An 8,443-nucleotide genomic window follows, 5' to 3' on the forward strand; every position below is an offset into this window, starting at 1 on the left:
AAATACTATCAGGCTACAGCTGGGCTCTTTGAAGCCCTGTCCAAGGTCCTGATTTAAACCAAGGCCTTGGGGAGAATCTGGTACCACCAAAGACAGTTTTAACCCAGAGCAGAGGGCTTGACATAGTGCCTTATGTGATTATTTGTGGTAACCACAAAATACAACCTTCACTAGAGGGTTTAATAGCTATGAGACAAATTGAGTGTTTTGAAAAACCTCATTCAGTTCATGTTTTGCTCTATGTTCCCCAAACAGAAACCTGATCACTACAGCAATGTTCCTCTAGCTGTATGTCTCACACGTTTCTCCTGTATACACACCAACAACACGCACTTATGTACACCCATGCATGTCCACACTCTTGTTTATAGTTAGCAAGTTAATAGGGCCTTGATAATCCCTTATTAAACTGGTGTCTCACCACACGCACGCACGCATGCATGCACACACACACACACACACACACAAACACACTGCAGTCCAGATTTATGTAGGTCCTCAGTGGTGCAATGCCAAGGAGTATTTACAATCTAAATGAGCTTCAGTGGAACTTAAGTCAGTGCTCAGCAGCAACACCAGTATGGGTGATGCTTGTGCAGAGATACTCATACAACCACATTTGCTTTGACATACACCATTCAGCCACAACATTAAAAACACTGCCAGATGGAGTGACTTACCCTGATCCTCTCATCTCTTTACAATGCAATGTTCTGCTGGGAGACCTTGGGTCCTGGCATTCATGTGGTTGTTACTTTGACACATTTGGTCTAGACAAACATTCCCGCAGGTGGTTTTAATGTTGTGGCTAATTGATGTAGCTATACAGTGAGGTATGTTAATGCAGATATTGCATGTTAGTTTTATCTTAGGTATGAGTGAATTATTTTTTCTACATTTGCATGTGAGTAGCCAAAGGGTTAATGGGAACTGTAGGAATACGCTGTGTGTGTTGGTAAAATGAGGAGGGGACACTGTGCTTATGATCTATCCATCATATCAGTGGGGTCTGCTGCCTAATTTACAATTCTTAAAGGCCCTTATTCCAAAAACCACATCCCCCTGCCCTCAATCGGTCAAAAACCACTCATGATTTTATTTCCCGCTGCTTGACAAGGGCAATCAATCACAAATCCTGGAAGGAATCTCATCTTTACTTTGACACAAATTGTCAGTGAGACTCCAGCAAAGGAGTGAAATATGGGGCTGTTCTCCACTTGAGACTGTTTTATGGACCTGTTTCACAAGTGGGCTGCTCAGAATCACATGTGGAGCTTGCTGGTTGCAGGGTCAGACACTAGATGTTAGATGGAGACCTGCTGCCATGATAGGAACCATGTGAGTTTGACACATTGAGACTGCTGCATCAGCAGAAAGAGGAGCGAAGGTTTGAAAGCTATAAGCATTCAGTTCCACTGCTGTACCGACCTCTCTGAGGTTTCTGAACTGAGAAATGATCAAAGAAACAGTAACAGAATCAAACTGAGTTTCTGTTCCATGTTGAAATGCAGAAACTTTAAGTTAAGTGCAAAAGTGTTTCCTTAAAAATAAATATTTGAACGCAACTAATGCACATTACTACAAACACTACTGTTCAAAAGTTTGGGGTCACTTAGAAATGTCCTTATTTTTGAAAGAAAAACATTTTTTTTTCAATAAAGATTACATTAAATGAATCAGAAATACAGTCTAGGCATTGTTAATGTGGTAAATGACTATTCTAGCTGAAAACAGCTGATATTTAATGGAATATCTACATAGAGGTACAGAGGAACATTTCCAGCAACCATCACTCCTGTGTTCTAATGCTACATTGTGTTAGCTAATGGTGTTGAAAGGCTAATTGATGATTAGAAAACCCTTGTGCGACTATGTTGGCACATGAATAAAAGTGTGAGTTTTCATGCAAGACATGAAATTGTCTGGGTGACCCAAAACTTTTGAACGGTAGTGTATGTTGTGAAACTACCCAGTGTTTCACTAGTGTAATATGGTGCACACTCTGATCGGTGATGACAATATGCTTTAAAGCAAGGCTCTGCAACATGCTGCCACAAGTGCCAATTACAAGATAATTAATAAATATTCCTTCATTTTTACTGACTTTTTTTAAAGACACTGTGAGGGAACCCACTTTGAAATAGCAGCTTGTAAAGCTCTAGTCAAATCAACTTGCAAAAAGGGCAAAGACTGGCATCACAAGCCCAAACAAACCTCCATTTTTTCTGGCCCTTGTATTGCTTTGTGGTTCTTTCTTTTTTTAAATGCAGTAACTCAATAGGCTGCATATTTGCAAACAAAGTTGAAATTAACTTACCACTAACTAGTTTGCACATTGCATGCCCAAAGCTTTCAGGACTCCTGGATTTTGGGGTTTTGTAATCTATCTGTGGTTAATCTAAAAACTCTACTTTTCATTAGAAGGGACAAAGCTAAAGTAACATTAGATTTTAAGACCAAATATTCCTCATGGCTTTAACCAAACTGTGGTATGTACTCTTTCAAAAGTTGCATAGTCTCACTTGAACGCTTGCAATATATACCATTTGTTGAGACTAAGTTGTTTAAAGTACATCGCTTTCTAAAAAATGTTCATCTTCGGCCTCAAACAAGGACAACAGTTACTCAGTAAAGAGCAGGCAGAGAGATCAATATGGCAGTGATCACCATTTATGCATGCAAATTTTGTATACAGAAACACACAAAGACGCAAGTTAAAAAGAGAGTTACCGGAAAGCCTGCTCGTCCAGGAGGACCCTGAAAAAGGGGTGAGACAAAATTGGTACAAAAAGGCAAAGAATAAAATTTACAGATAATGTCCACATAATAGAGGAAACCTCCACTGAACTAGGCCAGAATAAAATAAAGAGCAGACACTCGCTACTGTTTTATTTTGACCTTTTTATCTCAGTGAGATACACACAGAAAGTACCCTGCTGATGAAGAAACATGCCTCTTCAAAAACAGACATTAACAGAAATTATTACAGCACATCATGAGATTGTCTTAATGTGAAAGACCAAAAAGGTTTCACTACAAAGACTCATGCAAAGGTTGGTTTTGGGAGAGCACATGCTGAAAGTCCTCCTGTTTATACACAGCAAAGTCAATTCAAACTTCTGACCTCACCCTACTTGAATATCTCATTAATTCGGATATGACAACATATCAGCATGGTGGCTTTCATCAAAAACAAACCACAAGGAGCTAGAATACAAGGGCTTCCACTTATAGGCAGGTACTAAGAATAAGAATGTCAGTGTAACAATGTAGAAAGTCAAGTGCGTTTTGTTTTTTGCGAGTGAACGGAAATTAAGTCTGTGCTTTTTGTGTGAGCAGCTCTTAAGTAAAAGGACACAATGCTAATTGGTTGCAAGTCAAAACAGGAACTCCTAACATTTTCACAAAGGCTGCTGAGGTACTGACATACTGACACTTCACTAACCAGAATGATAACTGGCTGCTCTTGAATTTTGGCATGTCATTAATATTTTTCCATGAGGACTTCAGTGAGAGGTGTGCACTATCCAGTGTGTGTGTGTGTGTGTGTGCGTGTCTGTGTCTGTGTGTCTCTGTGTGTGTGTGAGTGACTGCTGGCTGACAGCATAAGAGGGGAAGTCATTCCACACATCACTAATCCTGGATGGAAGAAACTCAAAAATTCATCTGGCGCTGTTAGTTTTAATGATTGCTTTTAAACATCTACTTAATGCATGTATGTAGGGACCCTTTCTAAAATAATGTAGCACTCCAACAAAAACTGGCTAAAGAATTTGTCATATACTTTGGTGGTGGACAGCCGGTCTGTTCAGGGTTTTAATACATCAAGCTACAACAGGGGTTTGGAGCTAAGAGGAGTCATGGCTAATTGAAAGAAGTTTTGGGGTCATGAGGCAAAAATAAAATGTTGAGTATAATGAACAACCACTACAATGCTGCAAGGTTTGGTAATTTCATTCAACATAGTTTTATTCAGGAAACTGCACCACATATTGCATGCTTTCATAGAGTGGGCTCCATTTGTCTTAGTAAGCCTGCCTCTTTATTTGAGGCAGGCTTACACTGGAGACTTAGATTTTTATTTTTTCGTGTTCTCTAAAAAAAACTAAGCAGTTGGTCAGTATCTACAGCAGATCTTTGGTTTTCGATGTCCTTGACCTACGGCTTTACGTGGTTATGTCGCCAACTCCCATAAATTTAGGAAAAAAGTCTTGTTCCATCAATCTGATGTACGCCGTTAAATTTAAAAATTGAAACAAATTTTGTGTAGGAACTAGTTGGCGAGTGGAGCAGACAAATGCGTCGTCACGTGGCGCTATACGAGGAAGAAGGCTTTGTTTACATTCGCCAGTTGTACGCCATTGTTGGATTGTGCTACATTCACTTTCTTTCATTTGTGTTGTTTTTTTTAGAAACCCTTCATTATGGCTCCCAAGCACAAGTCAGACTCTTCTGATGGCTGTGCTTCGAAGAAAAGGAAAGCCTCTCCATGGAAGTGACATTAGATATAATAAAACACTCGGAAAAGGGTGAAGCACCGATGGATGAACGATTCTGATTTTACCACTGTGTTAGCGTAGGTGAGCGACATAGGTACTTATGTACAGTATGTGAGTTCTGACTTGGGCAAAAATCGCGTAACATTGTGCCGTAGGAACGGAATTCCTACAAAAGTCGAGGACGCCCTGTATTGTCTTGATAAATTCAATGTAATTTCCATTGCCGTGTCACCTCCAACAATTTGGATGTTAGAGGTGAAGTCTGATGCTGGATAGAAGTTGTTTGACAATTAGCTAGTTAGCATATTAAGATAGCATGTGCCAGACCTACTGTCTGTCTACTGCTGCCCTCTTTCTTCTCATCTCCCCCTTCCTTTCCTCCTGTCCTGTGCACGAGCACAAACATGCCCCAGACACACCAGTGTTGTGTGCGTTGTGTGTGTTGTGGGGATTGATCCAAGCCACTTTGTTGTTTTCCCCCTTGACAGTGCCAGGGTTGTGTACAAACACCAGATTTGTTGTCTGCATACACACACAATAGCAACTAACAGAGACAGCTAGTAGATATTTGCTGAATATCCCAAAAACTGTATTGGATTAGAATCACTTATTTTCCCTTTAATAGCCATTCTCGTGGATAATTTGAATAATTTGAAAAGAAAAATGCAGCCTATTAAATTACAACACTAAACAGACACACAGTGAACCCTGCGTTTGGTAGTTTCAGTTCTTTGGACTGTCAGTTCTTTGGACATTTTCCCTCTTGGCCCAGGTGTTAATCAAGCCTTGTGTGCAAGTTTTGCTTTTATTTACTGTGGAGAAACTATGAATTGGTCCTCTGGAAGATACTGAATGATCAGCAGTGAAAATCAAGTTTTTTACCTTAATGTACCTAAATGTAAATAACCAATGCTGTCAATTTAAGCACACATGTTGGATGATATCAGCCTATCAAATGGCCATTATCATCGGATATTATTTACATATATATACACCACTATTCAAAAGTTTGGGGTCACCCAGGCAATTTTATGTTTTCCATGAAAACTCACACTTTTATTCATGTGCTAACATAATTTCACAATGGTTATCTAATCATTAATTAGCCTTTCAACACCATTAGCTAACACAATGTAGCATTAGAACACAGGAGTGATGGTTGCTGGAAATGTTCCTCTGTACCCCTATGGAGATATACCATTAAAAATCAGCCGTTTCCAGCTAGAATAGTCATTTACCACGTTAACAACGTCTAGACTGTATTTCTGATTAATTTAGAAAACCCTATGCACTGTGAACCCTATGAATAAAGTGAGTTTTCAGGGAAAACATGAGAGTGCCTGGATGACACCAGACTTTTGAACAGCATTGTATATGTGTATTTTGCATTGTCTCTATTTAGACTCTGCTCTCATCCATGGGATAGAAATATACTTGTACTTATACTTATGCCATCAGGCAGTCACAGGGCAGTGCTTAAAAGTATGTAGCAAGGTGCTGAGTGTGAACATGCTGCATATAGCTGCCGGCCACTGAGTCTCCATCCAGGGGGTGTATACAGGGAGCAAAGGGCATTCAATCCCGGAAGGAACCCTTCACTTGAATTACAAAGTAACCCTCCAACATGTGGCTCCCATTTGGCAAAGTACTACTGAATGAATGGGAGAGCAGGGAGGGGGTAGTGGGAGAGGGGTATATTTGGCCATTGAACGTGGGATGTATGGTCTCCTGGGTACTTCTGTGCTCACTAAGAAGTGATTCGAGATGCAGGAGAGGTTTTATATACTCAGTTCTTACTGGTGTTATTTTAGCCAGAAGCTGACGGGTGATACCCTGTAACTGAACTTGAACAGACAGACAAAAAATATCAGCACTTAACTGTATTTGGTTTTTATAAATTGTGCTTCTATGTTTTTAAGTTTTGACTGACAGCTAGTGAGGGACCCCTGTTGGTATTCTGTTCAGCTTCACCAGAGTCAGAAAGTGATTCCTATATTTCATTGGTTTTAAGAGTGTTTCTTGCCAGGCACAACATGGCCAAGTGCTTGTGATGTGACCCGTGAGCAGCCACGATCTATTATATTTTAATTGTTTTTAAGGATGACAGCAAGCCAGTTTGAAGAGACAAGTAAAGAGAGAATTTTCATACCACCTTACAGTTGTATATGGCGATATGCGAAATAAACAGAGAGAATAGTCCTGTGGTGATCATGTAACTTAACTATATGATGCTCCTGCCCTTTGTGCTGTGCCAGCTGGCCACTGCCAGCCTGAGCATGGATGCATAATGTAGATGTGAATTTATGATATTTACTCATTGTGCTGTTCCATGGAACATTTAACTAGACTTTAGAAATTGATTCATTTCAGTACAGTTGCTGTAATCACTGGATTCCCAAATGGCAGTGAGATAAATTCAAACTTATCTCCGGGGAGCCTTGTACTCAAACACAGTCAGGGTAGCTTGTGTCTGTCTGACTGAAATCAGCCCATCTGTGAAATCATCATAATGGCTGCAGCAGGACTCCAACCATTTCGCCTCTTTAGCATAAGGACCCTGGTGTCAAACATCAGCTTAACTCTTCTATACTGCCCACAGAGTGCTCTATACATCCACTACGCTGCTAAACTTTTCTGCTAATTTGATGACAAATTTCTCCGATGAATGGCTCTATTGCAGAATTTTGAAAAGCAAGTCACCATTAACTGGAATTTTTAGAAGGTCAGATACAAAACCATTTTTATATAAGGTCTTTATTTACATCTGAAACATCGTGTAGTCTTCGTCTGTTTCATACTCTCAGGCATGAGCAGCAACTCATTTGCATTCTATTTCCGATGACTCATTGCAAATAAAGAGGAAGAAGAGGTATTCAGATGGCAATTACATTAAACTAATTTAGGTGGAACCTGTCCATGTCTAGAACTTTAAAATGCACTGTTCCTGTGGTAATGGACCTGAGAAAGTAAATGACAGTGGAATATCTGCCTTGCTGTCTGACCTCATGTATCTTAAAACTTCCTACGAGGGAACTATCCTTCAAATTTTCCAGGGTGGGATCTTTGGCAGAGGTGATTTTAAAACTGATACACTCTAGAAAAGTCAAACTCATAGTACCCAGATGTTTGGAGTAGTGTTCCTTATCCATCTGTCACTGAGGCACATGAGTCAGAACATTTTCTTTTAAAACAAAGGCTTGATTTTAAGCTATTTGCTCAGTGGGCGAGAGTGGGGTATCCTTTGGACAAGTCACTGGTGAATCACAGGTCTGGCAGAAAACCATTCACATTCACAACTACAGACAATTTACAGAATTAAACTTAGAAGGAAACCCATACAGAAACTACTATACTCCATATAGAAAAAGCTGGCCAGCAGATTCAAACTGAGAAACATCCTGCTGAGAACTTATGTTGCTAACCACTCCTAAGCAGCACTTATTTAATATTCTAGTACTAAATATTAGAGTCTGTGTTCACCGTGTGGACAATTTAAAGCACCGCTAAGAACCATACCAAATGTATACACAAGAGCCATATAATAAAATCACGTCCAGATTACCACTGCATCAAGACAGCTGTAATCACATATACTCCTGGGGACTTTTCAGTTCATCTACATCACACCAAAATGCAAAAAAAAAAAAAAAAAAAAATCACTTTCAGTCACTTTACCACATGCAGGTCACACAAGGCGTCTGGTTACTTACTGGAGGTCCTGAAAGACAGATAGAGAGAAAGATACAGAAAACATTTAGATTGCGGGTTTATGACAATATATATTACATATTACATACAGACAGTCTGAATATACCTAAAATATCTTGTTCTTGATTTCCTGGATAGTGTTATAAATGATGAAAACAGAGTTAACAACGGTCTGCGGTTTTGGTGCAGGTGCCTCACTGGTACAACATCAGCATCAAACAACTTCAAATGTTTCA

At 39.7% G+C, this 8,443-nt stretch overlaps 1 protein-coding gene across 1 annotated transcript in view; it reads right to left on the reverse strand.

The window, feature by feature from the left end:
- Positions 1-8,214, reverse strand: part of col13a1 (collagen, type XIII, alpha 1) — an 83,628-nt gene extending 75,414 nt beyond the window's left edge. Inside the window, exons 1-2 of the mRNA XM_035942022.2 lie at positions 8,210-8,214; positions 2,731-2,757 (exon numbers count right to left, since the gene is read on the reverse strand). The gene's annotated coding sequence lies outside the window, so the exon portion shown is untranslated. The remainder of the gene's footprint in view (positions 1-2,730; positions 2,758-8,209) is intronic.
- Between the last annotated feature and the right edge of the window lie 229 nt (positions 8,215-8,443).

Source organism: Amphiprion ocellaris, chromosome 16, assembly GCF_022539595.1.
Source record: "Amphiprion ocellaris isolate individual 3 ecotype Okinawa chromosome 16, ASM2253959v1, whole genome shotgun sequence".
NCBI lineage: Eukaryota > Metazoa > Chordata > Actinopteri > Pomacentridae > Amphiprion > Amphiprion ocellaris.